Below are 21,241 nucleotides of genomic sequence, written 5' to 3' on the forward strand. Positions count from 1 at the left end.
TGAGCATCCCATTACAGGCATTGAAGCGCTACACTTTTCATTTGAAATAATGCAGAAAATCAATAGTTGCAACTAATTTTTTTTAAGAGAAAATATTAATGTGGTAGATGTAGAATTGCTAAAAAAAACATGGATAAATAGATGGAAATGTTGAAAAATAAATACAATGAAACCGGTATCCTCTATTACAAGTCTCCCATTAAGATGAATACCAAGTAGAATTGCAAGACTTTTTTAGCAAGGCCAACTAGATCGTAATCCTTGGAGACATAAATCACAGGCTAGATGTTCCAACAAAATAGCCTCATTTTTATTGGGTAATTTTCAGTTTACCATTAGAAAATGTACATTTAGAGCTGAGATGGAGCCACAAATATTTGGGCAAAAGCTGAGACTAGCAAGCTAGCAAACAATGGTGAAAGAGGATTAGGATAGTTTTGTTGGAACATATATATATTTCAAAAATTCCTTTTAATGCCTTTCTGTAGACATTACTATGAATTACTAGCCTTTGATACCAAATCAATTGAAGCCAATTAATTTTCACAACATCTTCCTGGGGCCAACCGGTTGTATGTGCTCTACAACAAGGCAGCATGCTGGGAGCAACATAACTCAGTTGTGTTAATAGTTCAAGCAATGCCTGGTTACCATAAACTTGAGGCCATTCATCAGATGTACAATATCTGAAATATCTTACAGGTACAATTAGAGCTGAGTGTGAATTATGTGCAGAGGTATTTGTGTCCCTTCAGCTTCCAGAAGATTTGGCACCTTTTTAGATGCTTGGCATTGTAAATTCTTTCAGCAGATTTCTGATCTTATGCTTCCAATTATTTGTTATTTAGCCCCTTAAGCACACATTCAAGGTCCATCCTACTGTCCCCTTTCAATGCAAGAAGGCAACTGCCCAACAGGGAAGAGGTTTGGGAACGAGTGATATCTGCAGGTGACTATCAGAAGGTCTGAGAACTTCACACCACCAGTAGAGCCTCAAAAGGAAAAGGACAGTGTAGCAAGGCTGCCAAGAGAAGCACATGGCACAGAGCCTGAGATGAACTTGTGCTTTCACTAATTATTGTGGCTGTCTGAGCCTTGCCCTTTTCCTGAGATGCACAGCACGCAGCAGTGCTGTAAAGTGTCTAGGAAGAATTCAGTACTATATAAAATGCAAAACAAAAAAGAAACTTTATTGTCATGTGTCCCGAATGGCACCATATACAGACTAAATGTCTGATTGTGGGACACAGATAGGCTTTTTGTACTCCCTTTTGCATGTCAAAAGCAAGCTTCTGTAAACAAGAACCTGATATGTCAAATGGAAATGAGAGGTCCAATATCGGGGCCAAATTGATTAATTCCATAATTAGCACACAATAGACAGCATCCAGTTGCTGCAGTCACAGCGCCTGTACTACAATCAAAGCGGGATACCATGTTTTGCATAGTAATTCCCAAACAAGGAAGTGTTATAGAATCTTCAATCCAGTCTTCAAAGGCGACATCTTTAAGGCAGGTCTATCTTTGGCTGAAAAAAATGTAAATAATCGAAACATTAGATTTACATTATTCTAAACCTTTGATTGAAATGTTTGATGGTAAAAAAGGGGGTTACTGCCAGAACCTGGAGTAAAATATTTCAATAACAGAACCCAGTGGACTGTGTCATCTATAGATTATAGTGGGTGGTCTATCTTTTGCACTGCGTGGTACACAAAAAAAGCAAAGGCAGAATCACTGGGCTAACACATTCTGTTTCATTATTTTGCAGTGGGTAGGTATCTTCAGATTTATTCAAAATGATTTGCTATTGCTACATACACAAACCATGTAGAATTACACCAGCACACATTATTCAGGTACTTCTGGCATTCACCCACCAATAACTCACATTTCACACCTGCCTCTTTCTCCTCCGACCCCACTAAACTCTACTTCTCTCCCTTCCTTTATTACAGAACCATGCAATATGAGTCAGTCTAAAAAAGCACAAATGAGCTATGCAAGACCACTTTACATTACGAAGCTAAAACACTGTGGGCCTCACTACACGGTAGGCGGTGACCATGGCGCTATTAGTGCCATGGTTGCCGCCGGTATTTTACCGTGTTCGCCTTGGTGGATGGCGGAATTACCACCCTACTCCAAGGTGAGCGGGGGCGGTAATTCCCTATTCATCAAGGCCCTTCCCCATTCCCATTTTTGCCCCCATAGGGCATAATGGGAATAGGGAAGGTGCTAATTACGGTACCGCAAATTGCAGTACCGTAATTAGCACCAAGGTCCCTTTGCGGCACCCTACTTTCACGGATGGTAAAACCAGCCGTTAAAGTCGGGTCCCGCAAAGGGAACTCGTAGTAAGACGGTAAGGGTTAACGGTCACCGGTAGCATTACCAGTGACCGTTAACCCTTACCGCCTTCTGTGTAATGAGGCCCTGTAACCTTTAACTGAGAAAAGAGGATATATGAACCTATCCACCACCTACTAAACGACGTACATTTATGCAAATAAATACACTGAGCCTCATTACAACTGTGCCGTTCCGGAAACAACAGTGCCGGTAAGTTTACCGGCACTGTTGTTTCCAGACTGGCACAGTATAACTCTGGAGGCGGGTCCGACCCGCCAGGGTCAGGCCTGCCGGGCGGGACGGCACCAGCACGCAGAGTTCTCACGAAAGCACTGGCACCATTGTTAACAGCGCCAGTGCTATCGTTTTGCCATTCCCACGGAGTCCTATGTAACTCCATGGGAATGGGGACTAACAAAATTACTGGTGCTTGACTTTCCAGCCATTGGACTCGGAATAGCCCAGTGGCACCGGGAAGTCAGAGTTACCGCCGGAACCGTAATGAGTCTCATTGACCTTTAATTTGCCTTTGGCTATTAAAATATATCCCACTTCATTAGATTCTTGACATCAACTAAATATTTAGACTTACAACTCATGAAACACAAGGTAATAGGGGATTCATATATGTAGCATTGGAAATTGAAAAGGCAAGATTCTTGGAATAAAGTGGATACATTAAATAAGCTTAGTAAATTCTTCTCAGATAAGTCTGGCAGATGCCATACTGATTCTACAGAAAGAGAACCCAAATGAATCCACTAATACATCAAAGATAGCAAGATATTTTACGCCAAGGGAGTGCTCCTTACCAACAAACAACTTTTCAAGGAAGAGTTGAACGGGAGATAATTGAAAGAATCTGCTAAAATGATCAAAAAACAGTGCATCAGTTAATGCTGTTGACATGGAGATTCACGCTGCAATGGCTTCATGGTGGCTGAAGCAAACGTGTACCTGGCTCCGTGACTCACCCACACAAAAAGAGGTCCCCATACATGTCTGCAATGTAAGATAAGGCAAATTATTTCATGTGTTTTTCTCTATTACAGATAGATTGATTTTTCCTGAGCCCACATGCAGTCAGAAAAAAACATTCTATCGGTAATGGAGAAAAGCACATGAAATAATGTGTCTTATCTTAAAGTGCAAAAATGAATGGGGACCTCTTTCTATGTGGGTGAGTCACGTAGCCAGGTACGAGTTTGCTAGAGCCACCCCACCCGTTGCTGACAGTTGAGCGACCAGAGAAAAAAGCTGATCTTGTTGGAGGACTTTTTTCCAAAAGCAACGTATAAAAGGGCAATATTTATTTTGTACTAACATTGTATACTTCCTCTTAATTTTACAATATGCATTTTTAATAATCACCTTCAGAACATGTCATATTCATAAAATGAATGTAACACATGTGTTACTAGAAAAACATATTATCAAAATCTAGAATAGCCCTATCAGATATTTTCAGAAAACCATTCAAAAGGAATTAATCCAAACGTCCTGACCTTATTCTGACAACTTTCCTTAACAGCCATAGTAAAGGTGTGAAGAAAGGAAAAATAAAAGGTGTCAAAACCAACAGGAGAAGGAGTTAGGGTCAAAGAATCATATCAGGATGGACCCCTCATACGCAAATGAAAGGGTTGGTTCTCTAATATGCTAACGTCAGGTGGGTACCAGGCATTATGGTATTTTAAGGGCATTGTGGTGAAACACCTGCAAGTGAGGTGGGAAGTCTGCCCTGAAGTCCAAACACATGGAAGAATGGCGGTTTATAGTTAATATTTCGAATTTCATTATTTAAAATGCAAAAATTTCGAAAAGATATTACCAAAAAAAAAATGTCGAATGTCTTTTTTTTGTTATTCTTTGTTTGAAATGGGGGGGGGATTAAACCCTTTTTATTTTACTTGCGAAACAAACAAAAAACATGTAGATTAAAAAAATAATACATAAAATGTCCACAGCTCTTCAAAAATCAATTTAAAACTTAATGTCATAGCCCAGTGCTCCTCGAATACACAGAGAAGGACAATACTCCTGAAAGTCTTTTCTACCTGAAGAGACAGCTGCAGTCTGTCTAAAAATAAAAATGGAAGGAACAATGAAAACATTAGGATGCACGAAAAAAGGGCAAAAAAGAAAATCAAGATTAAGGGGGTAATTCATAGAATTCAGCGCACAAGTGGCGCACCCGGCTGGCGCACAGTGTGCGCGTGCGAATCCCTGCGCCAGCCGCGTGCACTAAAATCCATTTCGGCGCACAGCGTATTCATGGATTCCAGCCACCAAAACCAGCCGTGGCGCACAGTGGCGCAGCGACCCTGCAGCGCCAGTTACGCCCCCAAGAACGCCTCGCGCGCAGGGAAAAGCTATCAATATACCCAATCCAGCGCAAAGGGCTGCGCTAACCCTGTACCAGCACGGCAAGCGGGCCACGTGTATCACTGGGGTGCGCGGGAAGTACCTCACGCGATTGGCCCCGTGCGAGCAGGGTACGCGTATTTCAGGGGTGCGCGGGAAGGTCCACACGCGATTTCCGCAGGGTACGCGTATCTCAGGGGTGCACGGGAAGTGCCACACGCGATTTCAGCAGGGTACGTGTATTTCGGGGTGCGGGGCAAGTTTCACACGCAATTTCAGCAGGGTACGTGTATTTCAGGGGTGCGCGGGAATTTCCACACGCGATTGGGCCCGTGCGAGCAGGGTACGCGTATCTCAGGGGTGCACGGGAAGTGCCACACGCGATTTCAGCAGGGTACGTGTATTTCAGGGGTGCGTGGGAAATTCCAAACGCGATTGGGCCCGTGCGAGCACGGTACGCGTATCTCAGGGGTGCGCAGGAAGTGCCACACGCGATTGCAGGAGGGTACGTGTATTTCAGGGGTGCGCGGGAATTTCAACATGCGATTTCATCATGGTACGTGTATTTTGGGTGCGGGGGAAGTTTCACACGCGACATCAGTGGGGCACGTGTATTTCAGGGGTGCGCGGGAAGTTCCACACGCGATTTCATCAGGGTACGTGTATTTCGTGGTGCGGGGGAAGTTTCACACGCGACATCAGCAGGGTACGTGTATTCCAGGGGTGCGCGGGAAGTTCCACACGCGATTCCATCAGGGTACGTGTATTTCAGGGGTGCGCGGAAAGTTCCACACGCGATTGGGCTCGTGCGAGCAGGGTACGCGCATTTCAGGGGTGCGCAGGAAGTTCCACACGCGATTCCATCAGGGTTCGTGTATTACAGGGGTGCGTGGGGAGCACCACACGTGAATTGCACGTGTGGGTCCTCCCAGGTGTTCCCTCTACACCCTCCATGGCCCCTGCAGGTGGCTCACACCACAGGGGCCTACCCTGCACATGTCCTGCAGGCACACCATCCACCATGGCCATGACCCCCAGCCAACCCACATGTCAACTTGCACTACTGCCCACCAATGCATGTCCCCCTGCACCCCCAGCCACCAGGGGCACCCTCCACCAGGCCCCCATCCATGTCTCCCACCACCCCCACCCCCCAGCAGTGCAGGGGCACCCTCCACCAGGCCCCCACCCATGTCTCCCACCACCCCCACCCCCCAGCACTCTGGGGCACCTGCCAGCAGGCCCCCACCCATGTCCAACTCTTGTCTCCCACCACCCCCACCCCCCAGCACTGTGGGGCACCCTCCACCAGGCCCCCACCCATGTCTCCCACCACCCCCACCCCCCAAAACTGTGGGGCACCTGCCAGCAGGCCCCCACCCATGTCTCCCACCACCCCCACCCCCCAGCACTGTGGGGCACCTGCCAGCAGGCCCCCACCCATGTCCAACTCATGTCTCCCACCACCCCACCCCCAAGCACTGTGGGGCACCTGCCAGCAGGCCCCCACCCATGACTCCCACCACCCCCACCCCCCAGCAGTGCAGGGGCACCCTCCACCAGGCCCCAACCCATGTCTCCCACCACCCCCACCCCCCAGCACTGTGGGGCACCTGCCAGCAGGCCCCCACCCATGTCTCCCACCACCCCACCCCCCAGCAGTGCAGGGGCACCCTCCACCAGGCCCCCACCCATGTCTCCCACCACCCCCACCCCCCAGCACTGTGGGGCACACTCCACCAGGCCCCCACCCATGTCTCCCACCACCCCCACCCCCAGCCACCAGGGGCAGCCTCCAACAGGCCCCCACCCATGTCTCCCACCACCCCCTCAGCAGTGCAGGGGCAGCCTCCACCAGGCCCCGACCCATGTCTCCCACCACCCCCACCCCCAGCCACCAGGGGCAGCCTCCACCAGGCCCCCACCCATGTCTCCCTCCACCTCCACCCCCCAGCAGTGCAGGGGCAGCCTCCACCAGGCCCCCACCCATGTCTCCCACCACCCCCACCCCCCCAGCAGTGCAGGGGGACCCTCCACCAGGCCCCCACCCATGTCTCCCACCACCCCCCAGCACTGTGGGGCACCTGCCAGCAGGCCCCCACCCATGTCCAACTCATGTCTCCCACCACCCCCACCCCCCAGCACTGTGGGGCACCCTCCACCAGGCCCCCACCCATGTCTCCCACCATCCCCACCCCCCAGCACTGTGGGGCACCTGCCAGCAGGCCCCCACCCATGTCTCCCACCACCCCCACCCCCCAGCACTGTGGGGCACCTGCCAGCAGGCCCCCACCCATGTCCAACTCATGTCTCCCACCACCCCCACCCCCCAGCACTGTGGGGCACCTGCCAGCAGGCCCCCACCCATGGCTCCCACCACCGCCACCCCCCAGCACTGTGGGGCACCTGCCAGCAGGCTCCCACCCATGTCTCCCACCACCCCCACCCCCCAGCAGTGCAGGGGCACCCTCCACCAGGCCCCCACCCATGTCTCCCACCACCCCCACCCCCCAGCACTGTGGGGCACCCTCCACCAGGCCCCCACCCATGTCTCCCACCACCCCCACCCCCCAGCCACCAGGGGCAGCCTCCACCAGGCCCCCACCCATGTCTCCCACCACCCCCACATCCCCAGCAGTGCAGGGGCAGCCTCCACCAGGCCCCCACCCATGTCTCCCACTCCCCACCCCCCAGCCACCAGGGGCAGCGTCCACCAGGCCCCCACCCATGTCTCCCACCACCCCCACCCCTCCAGCAGTGCAGGGGCAGCCTCCACCAGGCCCCCACCCATGTCTCCCACCACCCCCACCCCCCCAGCAGTGCAGGGGCAGCCTCCACCAGGCCCCCACCCATGTCTCCCACCACCCCCACCCCCCAGCAGTGCAGGGGCAGCCTCCACCAGGCCCCCACCCATGTCTCCCAGCACCCCCAACCCCCAGCCACCAGGGGCAGCCTCCACCAGGCCCCCACCCATGTCTCCCACCACCCCACACCCCCCAGCACTGTGGGGCACCTGCCGGCAGGCCCCCACCCATGTCCAACTCATGTTCCCCACCACCCTCACCCCCCAGCACTGTGGGGCACCTGCCAGAAGGCCCCCACCCATGTCCAACTCATGTCTCCCACCACCCCCACCCCCCAGCACTGTGGGGCACCTGCCAGCAGGCCCCCGCCCATGTCGAACTAATGTTCCCCACCACCCCCACCCCCCAGCACTGTGGGGCACCTGCCAGCAGGCTCCCACCCATGTGTCCCAGCACCCCCACCCCCCAGCCACCAGGGGCAGCCTCCACCAGGTCCCCACCCATGTCTCCCACCACCCCCACCCCCCAGCCACCAGGGGCAGCCTCGACCAGGCCCCCACCCATGTCTCCCACCACCCCCACCACCCAGCAGTGCAGGGGCACCCTCCACCAGGCCCCCACCCATGTCTCCCAGCACCCCCACCCCCCAGCCACCAGGGGCAGCCTCCACCAGGCCCCCATCCATGTCTCCCACCACCCCAACCCCCCCAGCAGTGCAGGGGCAGCCTCCACCAGGCCCCCACCCATGTCTCCCACCACCCCCACCCCCCAGCACTGTGGGGCACCTGCCAGCAGGCACCCACCCATGTCCGACTCATGTTCCTCACCCCCCCACCCCCCAGCACTGTGGGGCACCTGCCAGCAGGCCCCCACCCATGTCCAACTCATGTTCCCCCCCGCCACCCCCACCCCCCAGCACTCTGGGGCACCTGTCAGCAGGCCCCCACCCATGTCCAACTCATGTTCCCCACCACCCCCACCCCCCAGCACTGTGGGGCACCCTCCACCAGGCCCCCACCCATGTCTCCCACCACCCCCACCCCCCAGCACTGTGGGGCACCTGCCAGCAGGCCCCCACCCATGTCTCCCACGACCCCCACCCCCAGTCACCAGGGGCAGCCTCCACCAGGCCCCCACCCATTTCTCCCACCACCCCCACCCCCCAGCAGTGCAGGGGCAGCCTCCACCAGGCCCCCACCCATGTCTCCCAGCACCCCCACCCCCCAGCCACCAGGGGCACCATCCACCAGGCCCCCACCCATGTGTCCCAGCACCCCCACCCCCCAGCCACCAGGGGCAGCCTCCACCAGGTCCCCACCCATGTCTCCCACCACCCCCACCCCCCAGCCACCAGGGGCAGCCTCCACCAGGCCCCCACCCATGTCTCCCACCACCCCCACCACCCAGCAGTGCAGGGGCACCCTCCACCAGGCCCCCACCCATGTCTCCCAGCACCCCCACCCCCCAGCCACCAGGGGCAGCCTCCACCAGGCCCCCATCCATGTCTCCCACCACCCCAACCCCCCAGCAGTGCAGGGGCAGCCTCCACCAGGCCCCCAACCATGTCTCCCACCACCCCCACCCCCCAGCACTGTGGGGCACCTGCCAGCAGGCCCCCACCCATGTCCGACTCATGTTCCCCACCACCCCCACCCCCCAGCACTGTGGGGCACCCTCCACCAGGCCCCCACCCATGTCTCCCACCACCCCCACCCCCCAGCACTGTGGGGCACCTGCCAGCAGGCCCCCACCCATGTCTCCCACGACCCCCACCCCCAGTCACCAGGGGCAGCCTCCACCAGGCCCCCACCCATTTCTCCCACCACCCCCACCCCCCAGCAGTGCAGGGGCAGCCTCCACCAGGCCCCCACCCATGTCTCCCAGCACCCCCACCCCCCAGCCACCAGGGGCACCATCCACCAGGCCCCCACCCATGTCTCCCACCACCCCCACCCCCCAGCAGTGCAGGGGCACCCTCCACCAGGCCCCCACCCATGTCTCCCACCACCCCCACCCCCCAGCACTGTGGGGCTCCTGCCAGCAGGCCCCCACCTATGTCCAACTCATGTCTCCCACCACCCCCACCCCCCAGCACTGTGGGGCACCCTCCACCAGGCCCCCACCCATGTCTCTCACCACCCCCACCCCCCAGCACTGTGGGGCACCTGCCAGCAGGCCCCCACGTCTCCCACCACCCCACCCCCCAGCACTCTGGGGCATCTGCCAGCAGGCCCCCACCCATGTACAACTCATGTCTCCCACCACCCCCACCCCCCAGCACGGTGGGGCGCCTGCCAGCAGGCCCCCACCCATGACTCCCACCACCCCCACCCCCCAGCAGTGCAGGGGCACCCTCCACCAGACCCCCACCCATGTCTCCCACCACCCCCACCCCCCAGCACTGTGGGGCACCTGCCAGCAGGCCCCCACCCATGTCTCCCACCACCCCCACCCCCCAGCAGTGCAGGAGCACCCTCCACCAGGCCCCCACCCATGTCTCCCACCACCCCCACCCCCCAGCACTGCGGGGCACCCTTCACCAGGCCCCCACGCATGTCTCCCACCACCCTCACCCCCCAGCACTGTGGGGCACCCTCCACCAGGCCCCCACCCATGTCCCCCACCACCCCATCCACCAGTCACGAGGGGCAGCCTCCACCAGGCCCCCACCCATGTCTCCCACCACCCCCACCCCCCCCCAGCAAGGCAGGGGCAGCCTCCACCAGGCCCCCACCCATGTCTCCCACCACCCCAACCCCCCAGCCACCAGGGGCACCCTCCACCAGCCCCCACCCATGTCTCCCACCACCCCCACCCCCCAGCACTGTGGGGCACCTGCCAGCAGGCCCCCACCCATGTCCAACTCATGTTCCCCACCACCCCCACCCCCAGCACTGTGGGGCACCTGCCAGCAGGCCCCCATCCATGTCCAACTCATGTTCCCCACCACCCCCACCCCCCAGCACTGTGGGGCACCCTCTACCAGGCCCCCACCCATGTCCCCCACCACCCCCACCCCCCAGCACTGTGGGGCACCTGCCAGCAGGCCCCCACCCAAGTCTCCCAGCACACCCACCCCCCAGTCACCAGGGGCAGACTCCACCAGGCCCCCACCCATGTCTCCCACCACCCCACCACCCAGCAGTGCAGGGGCAGCCTCCACCAGGCCCCCACCCATGTCTCCCAGCACCCCCACCCCCCAGCCACCAGGGGCACCCTCCACCAGGCCCCCACCCATGTCTCCCACCACCCCCACCCCCCCCGCAGTGCAGGGGCACCCTCCACCAGGCCCCTACCCATGTCTCCCACCACCCCCACCCCCCAGCACTGTGGGGCATCTGCCAGCAGGCCCCCACCTATGTCCAACTCATGTCTCCCACCACCCCCACCCCCCAGCACTGTGGGGCACCCTCCACCAGGCCCCCACCCATGTCTCCCACCACCCCCACGCCCAGCACTGTGGGGCACCTGCCAGCAGGCCCCCACCCATGTCTCCCACCACCCCCACCCCCCAGCACTCTGGGGCACCTGCCAGCAGGCCCCCACCCATGTCCAACTCATGTCTCCCACCCCCCCCCCAGCACTGTGGGGCACCTGCCAGCAGGCCCCCACCCATGAGTCCCACCACCCCCACCCCCCAGCAGTGCAGGGGCACCCTCCACCAGGCCCCCACCCATGTCTCCCACGACCCCCACCCCCCAGCACTGTGGGGCACCTGCCAGCAGGCCCCCACCCATGTCTCCCACCACCCCACCCCCCAGCAGTGCAGGAGCACCCTCCACCAGGCCCCCACCCATGTCTCCCACCACCCCCACCCCCCAGCACTGTGGGGCACCTGCCAGCAGGCCCCCACCCATGTCCAACTCATGTTCCCCACCACCCCCACCCCCCAGCACTGTGGGGCACCTGCCAGCAGGCCCCCACCCATGTCCAACTCATGTTCCCCACCACCCCTACCCCCCAGCACTGTGGGGCACCCTCCACCAGGCCCCCACCCATGTCTCCCACCACCCCCACCCCCCAGCACTGTGGGGCACCTGCCAGCAGGCCCCCACCCATGTCCAACTCATGTTCCCCACCACCCCCACCCCCCAGCACTGTGGGGCACCTGTCAGCAGGCCCCCACCCATGTCCAACTCATGTTGCCCACCACCCCCACCCCCCAGCACTGTGGGGCACCCTCCACCAGGCCCCCACCCATGTCTCCCACCACCCCCACCCCCCAGCACTGTGGGGCACCTGCCAGCAGGCCCCCACCCATGTCTCCCACCACCCCCACCCCCCCCCCCAGTCACCAGGGGCAGCCTCCACCAGGCCCCCACCCATTTCTCCCACCACCCCCACCCCCCAGCAGTGCAGGGGCAGCCTCCACCAGGCCCCCACCCATGTCTCCCAGCACCCCCACCCCCCAGCCACCAGGGGCACCAACCACCAGGCCCCCACCCATGTCTCCCACCACCCCTACCCCCCAGCAGTGCAGGGGCACCCTCCACCAGGCCCCCACCCATGTCTCCCACCACCCCCACCCCCCAGCACTGTGGGGCACCTGCCAGCAGGCCCCACATATGTCCAACTCATGTCTCCCACCACCCCCACCCCCCAGCACTGTGGGGCACCCTCCACCAGGCCCCCACCCATGTCTCCCACCACCCCCACCCCCCAGCACTGTGGGGTACCTGCCAGCAGGCCCCCACCCATGTCTCCACCACCCCCACCCCCCAGCATTCTTGGGCACCTGCCAGCAGGCCCCCACCCATGTCCAACTCATGTCTCCCACCACCCCCACCCCCCAGCACTGTGGGGCACCTGCCAGCAGGCCCCCACCCATGACTCCCACCACCCCCACCCCCCAGCAGTGCAGGGGCACCCTCCACCAGACCCCCACCCATGTCTCCCACCACCCACACCCCCCAGCACTGTGGGGCACCTGCCAGCAGGCCCCCACCCATGTCTCCCACCACCCCCACCCCCCAGCAGTGCAGGAGCACCCTCCACCAGGCCCCCACCCATGTCTCCCACCACCCCCACCCCCCAGCACTGGGGGGCACCCTTCACCAGGCCCCCACCCATGTCTCCCACCACCCTCACCCCACCGGCACTGTGGGGCACCCACCACCAGGCCCCCACCCATGTCCCCCACCACCCCCATCCGCCAGCCACGAGGGGCAGCCTCCACCAGGTCCCCACCCATGTCTCCCACCACCCCCACCCCCCCAGCAGTGCAGGGGCAGCCTCCACCAGGCCCCCACCCATGTCTCCCACCACCCCCACCCCCTAGCCACCAGGGGCACCCTCCACCAGGCCCCCACCCATGTCTCCCACCACCCCCACCCCCCAGCACTGTGGGGCACCTGCCAGCAGGCCCCCACCCATGTCCAACTCATGTTCCCCACCACCCCCACCCCCCAGCACTGTGGGGCACCTGCCAGCAGGCCCCCACCCACGTCCAACTCATGTTCCCCACCACCCCCACCCCCAGCACTGTGGGGCACCCTCCACCAGGCCCCCACCCATGTCTCCCACCACCCCCACCCCCCAGCACTGTGGGGCACCTGCCAGCAGGCCCCCACCCATGTCCCCCACCACCCCCACCCCCCAGTCACCAGGGGCAGCCTCCACCAGGCCCCCACCCATGTCTCCCACCACCCCCACCACCCAGCAGTGCAGGCGCAGCCTCCACCAGGCCCCCACCCATGTCTCCCAGCACCCCCACCCCCCAGCCACCAGGGGCACCCTCCACCAGGCCCCCACCCATGTCGCCCACCACCCCCACCCCCCAGCAGTGCAGGGGCACCCTCCACCAGGCCCCCACCCATGTCTTCCACCACCCCCACCCCCCAGCACTGTGGGGCACCTGCCAGCAGGCCCCCACCTATGTCCAATTCATGTCACCCACCACCCCCACCCCCCAGTCACCAGGGGCAGCCTCCACCAGGCCCCCACCCATGTCTCCCACCACCCCCACCACCCAGCAGTGCAGGCGCAGCCTCCACCAGGCCCCCACCCATGTCTCCCAGCACCCCCACCCCCCAGCCACCAGGGGCACCAACCACCATGCCCCCACCCATGTCTCCCACCACCCCTACCCCCCAGCAGTGCAGGGGCACCCTCCACCAGGCCCCCACCCATGTCTCCCACCACCCCCACCCCCCAGCACTGTGGGGCACCTGCCAGCAGGCCCCACATATGTCCAACTCATGTCTCCCACCACCCCCACCCCCCAGCACTGTGGGGCACCCTCCACCAGGCCCCCACCCATGTCTCCCACCACCCCCACCCCCCAGCACTGTGGGGCACCTGCCAGCAGGCCCCCACCCATGTCTCCACCACCCCCACCCCCCAGCATTCTGGGGCACCTGCCAGCAGGCCCCCACCCATGTCCAACTCATGTCTCCCACCACCCCCACCCCCCAGCACTGTGGGGCACCCTCCACCAGGCCCCCACCCATGTCTCCCACCACCCCCACCCCCCAGCACTGTGGTGCACCCTTCACCAGGCCCCCACCCATGTCTCCCACCACCCCCACCCCACCGGCACTGTGGGGCACCCACCACCAGGCCCCCACCCATGTCCCCCACCACCCCCATCCCCCAGCCACGAGGGGCAGCCTCCACCAGGTCCCCACCCATGTCTCCCAACACCCCCACCCCCCCAGCAGTGCAGGGGCAGCCTCCACCAGGCCCCCACCCATGTCTCCCACCACCCCCACCCCCTAGCCACCAGGGGCACCCTCCACCAGGCCCCCACCCATGTCTCCCACCACCCCCACCCCCCAGCACTGTGGGGCACCTGCCAGCAGGCCCCCACCCATGTCCAACTCATGTTCCCCACCACCCCCACCCCCCAGCACTGTGGGGCACCTGCCAGCAGGCCCCCACCCATGTCTCCCACCACCCCCACCCCCCAGCACTGTGGGGCACCCTTCACCAGGCCCCCACCCATGTCTCCCACCACCCCCACCCCCCAGCACTGTGGGGCACCTGCCAGCAGGCCCCCACCCATGTCCCCCACCACCCCCACCCCCCAGTCACCAGGGGCAGCCTCCACCAGGCCCCCACCCATGTCTCCCACCACCCCCCACCCCCCCAGCAGTGCAGGGGCAGCCTCCACCAGGCCCCCACCCATGTCTCCCACCACCCCCACCCCCCAGCCACCAGGGGCAGCCTCCACCAGGCCCCCACCCATGTCTCCCACCACCCCCACCCCCCCAGCAGTGCAGGGGCAGCCTCCACCAGGCCCCCACCCATTTCTCCCACCACCCCCCAGCACTGTGGGGCACCCTCCACCAGACCCCCACCCATGTCTCCCACCCCTCCCACCCCCCAGCCACCAGGGGCAGCCTCCACCAGGCCCCCACCCATGTCTCCACCCACCCCCACCCCCCAGCAGTGCAGGGGCAGCCTCCACCTGGCCCCCACCCATGTCTCCCACCACCCCCACCCCCCCCAGCAGTGCAGGGGCAGCCTCCACCAGGCCCCCACCCATGTTCCCCACCACCCCCACCCCCCAGCACTGTGGGGCACCTGCCAGCAGGCCCCCACCCATGTCCAACTCATGTTCCCCACCACCCCCACCCCCCAGCACTGTGGGGCACCTGCCAGCAGGCCCCCACCCATGTCCAACTCATGTTCCCCACCACCCCCACTCCCCAGCACTGTGGGGCACCTGCCAGCAGGCCCCCACCCATGTGCAACTCATGTTCCCCAGCCAACATGTCATCACAATCCAGATCCCTGGTCCCTATGGTCAGCCTCCAAATGCAAAACACCCACCCGAGTATTGCATCCACCCACTCATAATTTGCAATTACATCACAGAACACCAATTGCAAGTTCCGAAACAAACACATTTCCCTCACATACACCCAATGGGTGTCAGTGAATCTCAAAACCCATATCATGAAATGCATGAAACCAATGAGATACCACACATTGAAGTTCACCAAAAAAAATATTTATTAAAGGAAACATAAATAGAATCAAAAATGAAGAAACAGAAATGTGAATGTACAAAAATGAAAAGAAGCATGTCCGTGAAAAAAAGCAAAACCAAAAATAAAATTCCAAAGTAATGCTGTCCAAAGTCAATGTCCACAAAACAAAATCCAATGGGAAATAAAAAAGAAAGCCATTGCTCCATGGTTAAAATGTGAAAAAAAAATACAATCCAACAGTGAACTATGTACATGGGAACAAGCCAGGGTCCATTATCCCAACAAAAGAAAGGAAACCTATCTAACTACACTAACTAATAAAATAAACTATATACAAAAATGTGGCCAATGTCTGAAAGGTCCAAATAATTTCAAAACAAAAATGAAACCTAACACTACCTACATAACTATGTACAAGGGCAGCGGGCTAGTTTCACGGCTCACTTGTGGATGTCCCGGGCCAGGGCATCATCGAACTCCTGCTCAATGTCCCGGAGGCGGTCCTCCTCCATGGCCCCGCGGGTCCGCAGGGCCGTCGCCGTGTCCACCTCCAAACCCCTGCGGATTGCCTCGAGGCACTCGGCCCGCCTCAGGGCCCTCCGCATGGAGTTCTCCGCCCTGACCATTGTGAGCCGTGCCTCTTCCGCCCGCTGCCGCTCCGCATCTATGGCGTGGCCCAACCGCTGCCACATAGAAGACACTCTCTATCCTGGGTCCTCCTGCCCTCCGGCCGATGCCTGCCACTCCGATATTGAAGGCCCCTAGCCTTCATGGCTCCCACCACGTTGCTGCTGCTGCTGTGCCTCTGCCCGTGCACTGCCTCCTGCTGCCTGCACATCCTCCGCCGGCTGGGGTGCAGTCGTAGATGTGGCCACCCCTGCTGGACGTCCGACTCCCAACTGTGGCAGGGATGCCTCCTCCACCAGCCTGGCCGCACTGTCAGAGGCAGCTCCACAGGGCACCCAGGTGACTGATGGGTGGGAAGATGGCACAGAGGAGGACAGGCGCGTAGGGGGTCCAGTTGAGGAGGGGGTCGTAGCAAGCCCCATCAGACGGAGGAATCCGGCCTGGGTGACCTGTCCCAGCAGGCTGACGTGGTCAACGAGCCATTCGAGATGACGTGCAGTCTCCTCATGAAAAGACTGCAGGTCACCTCGCATGGCCCGTTGTTGCAACGCCACACCAGTCAGGACAGGCTCAACCCGGACCCGGATAGCCACGTCCGCAGGCAGAGGAAGGCCAGTTGACGTGAGCTCATCCCCTGCCTGAAAACGGGTATGGACGTGGGCATCCCTGCTGGTGCAAGATGATGCAGGGACAGGATCAGGGACAGAATTGCACACAGGCACCTCCGCGGCGGCCTGTGCTGCCTCCTGTCCCTGGTCCTGCACTGCACCACTAGCACCAGTAGGATCCCCAACTCCAGACCCCGTCTCTGGTGCTTGCACGGCCTCCTCCTCCACCAAACCCCCCACCAACCTGGATGACTCCGTGGCATCTTCCCCTGTTGGGCCCTGTGGGGTCCCAGCTGCCCCTTCTGCTGCCGAGGAGTCCAACTCCAACCTCCGCCTCTTGGACCTCCCCCCCGGCAGCTGCGGCCTGGGACGCGGCACCGGACTCCTCACTCCCTGACGAGATGACAACATGGGAGGGGAGCCGGGCCTTGCGTCTCCGGCTGGCGGTGGGATCCCCGCCGCTGTGCTCCACAGCACCTTCTCCGCCCTCTTCATCAGTTGACGCTGCAGACAGGGAGAAACAAAACACAGGCATCAGGGCACTGTACAATGGACACATACACACATGACAGTTGTACATGAGTGGCATTGGCAAACCTCAGACATGTCATCAGAATCCCCAACACACATGTCATTTCAACTCGCACACATGAGCCATACCACAGCGATATCGCAACTGCCAGCACCATCCATACACATACAACAGCATGAGCAGGCAAAGGTGAGCCAGACATCACATGCAACACAGGAAGTGCACCACACATGTACACACAACACCACACTTGCATGCATGTGTACACCCCTGCCAAGTGTCACAGTGTTCAGACGGGCATCCATGTCACATCTGCCAATCAGGCTTCCACATACCGCTGTCACATGCATCCATGTTGCATCACTGTTGCACCCTTGTGAAATACACACACATGCACATGTACACAGTGCTGATACATGCAGCCGAAAACAACATACATGCGTGACATCACGGACATGTCTACTTACATACACATTCATCCAAACATGTGTGCCCACACAACTGCATTTGGCATGCAAGCCTACACACACAAGCACCATCCATGTCTCCCACATTCCAGCCCTCGCATGTGTTAGCCCCACGGCCCTGTACACCCCCGCCCATACTCGACCCCATACAAACAGATGTGCAACCTGCACACTACTGAAAAATCACCACACGCACTGCTCACAATCAGGATGCATGTACACTTACCGCTCGACTCCAGACGGGTCTGCCTCTCAAGGACCTGGACGTGGAGCACTGGGGATATGCGTTCCAGGACCCTCATCTGTTCTTCCGACAAGTGGCCCCGGCGCCCTTTGGCATCCGCTACCTTCAAGAGGCGCCGGGCCTTGTTCAGGGTCCTGGACCTGAAGTCCTCCCAGCGCTTCTTGACATGTTGTAAGTCGCGGAGTGCCACCCCCTCCGCGTTGATGGCAGTCACAATGTCAGTCCAGATCCGAGTACGTCTTTCCTTGTCGACGCTGGAACTTCCGAAGAGGGCATCATACTGCCCCAGGACTTGCTCCACCAGGACACCAACTTCGGTGGCACTGAAGCTGGTGCCCCTCTGCCTCTCTGGCCGGGGGTTGTCAGTGGTCTCAGATGGTGTTTGCCCCGACATGACAACCCCAGAGGCAGGAGTGGGTGGGCAACTGGGTCCTGGGGCTGGGCTGTGGAGCGATGGAATCCCAGTCGGGAGTCTTCGGTTCCAGCAGGGGTGGTCACAGCAACAGCACCCCTGGCTGATGTGCAGGCAGCAAATGACAGGGCACGTGGGCAGCAGGCAGTCAGGCAGCAGCAGATGGCAGGTGGGAGCGTGCTCGGGGCTCTGGGGGGCAGTAGTTCGGCCTTCTGGGCAGGAGCGTGGTCTTCCGTGTGCTTACTCGTGGCCAGCTTGATACGGAGTGATTTGGCACGTGAAAAATCTGCACGTCAGCGTGTAATTCGAGGAAAGGCACTTAGCGCGTAAGCGCGTCTGCACGCATACGCATTTTCATTGGACAGAAGGCCCCTCAAGCGCAAGCGCCCCTGTGACGTGACGCGTACAGACGTGCATGGACATTTCAGCGCGCGTGAAAAACTGCACGTCTGCGTGTAATACGAGGAAAGGGCTCATGCGCGTAACACGTGTGAAAAACTGCACGTCCGCGTGCAAAACGAGGAAAGGGACCATGCGCGTAAGCGCGAGTGAAAAACTGCACGTCCGCGTGTAATACGAGGAAAGGGCCCATGCGCGTAAGTGACATGATGCGCGCGTGCGTTTCCCTCAGCACGGGTTAAAGGTGAGCGGGCCCAGCAGTTCGCTGTACGTGCCTTTCGTGGAGACCGACGTGTGTTGCTGCTTCCTGTTGTTTCGCGCGCCATCACAACTTCACAGCTATCAAGGACGTATCTCTTCTTTTGGCGGGGGTATTGGCTACCCGTGTTTTTCTGCATCGCGCTAGTCAGACGGTGAGTCGCACACGCTCTTTTTCCCACTGCGGGTGCCCCTGTGTATCGCACCCATTTTCGATGTCATAGTAGCCTGCGTGTCCCACGCGTACGCGTTATTCGTGTTACTGGGTGCCACCGCGTACTGCGGGAGGTTGAATCCACGCACGTAGGCTGCAGGGTTGCGTGCACGGTTTTACTGCAGTTTTGGGGTGCCTGAGCGTTGCGTGACCCGTCACCACATCACCGGGGTCACATACAGCCTTGCAGGTGCAGGGGGGCTGTTAACATCTTGCTTCCCACCCCCTTCACCCCAATTGCCCAGGTCAATTGTGGTGTACACCTCCCATTGGCACCACTCCATCTGTGCCAGCACTACTACATCTGTGCCATGGTTGGGAGGGCACCAAAGGTGAGGGGCGCCTCAGCTGGGCGTCCTCCTCGTGGCGGGCGTGGTCGGGGACGTGGCCGTGGTGACCAGGGAGTAGGGGGACTCCAGGGTGTCCAGGGCAACCACAGAGGGGGAAGAGGCAGGGGTGCGCCACTTGAGCACAATGTTGTGCCATGTGTCGGTGCAGCCATGCCACCACCCCCTGTGGTTCCGGGGGATGCAGCTCCTGCATCTGGCACTGGCACCCGTACGACCAGGCAGTCCGTTCCATCGACTGCCACGGGCCCAAGGGTAGTGGTAGCTGCAGGTGCAGCTGTGGACACCGCCACCCAGGCTCAGGGTCTGCCAGCGCAGGCTGCGTTGGCACTTGAAGAGCCCTTGGTAGATCTCCAACAGGCCAGGGGGGAAACCATAAGGGCAGGCCGGGCTGCTCAGACCAAGACACGTGTCCCTGGGGCAGTCATGTCATCTGCTGCCCCGAACAGCCGGGTCTTGGCAAGTGCAGGGGCAGATGCACCCAACAGCACCCCGGTTGTGAGTCTGCCAACCAGGACCGTTGCGGTCAATGACCCTGCCACAGCTGATGTTGCTGCGCAGGGTTCATTAGTGGGCACCCAGCTGCCACTGACACAAGTCAGGCCTTTGGTCATCCCTCCACCTGCCACTGCCTTGGCTCAATCCACCGAACCCACTGGCCATACTGGTCAGGGCAGCATTAGCCAGCCAGGGTCTGCGCCACAGTCCAAGAGGAGGAAGGTTGCACCTGCAGCACAGGCTGGGACCCCACACACAGCCACGACCTCCTGCACGTCGAGGAAGAAGCCTTTCTGTAAGCAGGAACTGGACTTCCTCGTGGACTACGTGCGGGGCCACAGCCATGACATGCTAGTGGGTGCCAATAGTCAGACTACGGCTGCCCAACGTGACACCCACTGGAAGCATGTTGCGGAACATGTCAGTTCATTCGGCCATGAGGTGCGCAAGGCGCAGGAGTGCCAAAAGCATTGGAATGACATCAAGCGCAGCACTAAGGCCAAGCGTGCCTCAAATTACAACTTGACTCTGGTGACTGGCGGTGGGCCTGCACCAGAGGAGGAAGAACTCACTCCGCATGAGGCTCTCGTTGCGGAGTTCATACCACCTGAATTGGTCGAAGGAGTGGGAGAGATGCTGGACTTTGATGCCCAGTCCAGTGAGTGTTGATGCGTGTTTGTTGAGGACGTGTGTGTTTCACTTGTGGGATGTGTTGTGCATGATTGCTGCTACATGTGACGTGTACATGGTTCTGATGTGTAAGTAATGCAATGCTTCCGTCATGCATGTCTCCTCTGCCTGCATGCGGGACTCCATGTGGGCATGCTCCCTTGCCCCTCCTCAACCACTCTGCACCCCAGTTCCACCTTTGCACTGGTCTGCTTCAATCTTGCCAATGTGTAGTTTCTTGTTCATGTGTCCTGTGTAGATGCTAACTTCCAGCGTAGAAACTGCCAGACATATGCCGTGTGGTACAGCCTTAGTACTCGATGCAGGGTATCTCACTTGTACTGTGCATGGGTCAGATGTCTCGCAGGGACATGAGTGCCCATTCATGCTCCATGTGCATTGCACGCATGCCCCTATGTGTCCTTGACTGGATGATCACTGTAATATGAGTCCTTGGTTACATACATTGCTTGCCATCTCATCGGCCTCCCCATGTCAACTGTGGCTCAGTC

At 59.9% G+C, this 21,241-nt stretch overlaps 1 long non-coding RNA gene across 1 annotated transcript in view; it reads right to left on the minus strand.

Annotated features, from left to right (window-relative positions):
* Positions 1–1,169: 1,169 nt before the first annotated feature.
* Positions 1,170–21,241, minus strand: part of LOC138489768 (uncharacterized) — a 130,401-nt gene continuing 110,329 nt past the window's right edge. Inside the window, exon 4 of the long non-coding RNA XR_011274891.1 lies at positions 1,170–1,528. This is a non-coding gene — a long non-coding RNA (uncharacterized lncRNA). The remainder of the gene's footprint in view (positions 1,529–21,241) is intronic.

This window comes from Ambystoma mexicanum, chromosome 9 (assembly GCF_040938575.1).
Source record: "Ambystoma mexicanum isolate Mex_15411 chromosome 9, UKY_AmexF1_1, whole genome shotgun sequence".
NCBI classification, from domain to species: domain Eukaryota; kingdom Metazoa; phylum Chordata; class Amphibia; order Caudata; family Ambystomatidae; genus Ambystoma; species Ambystoma mexicanum.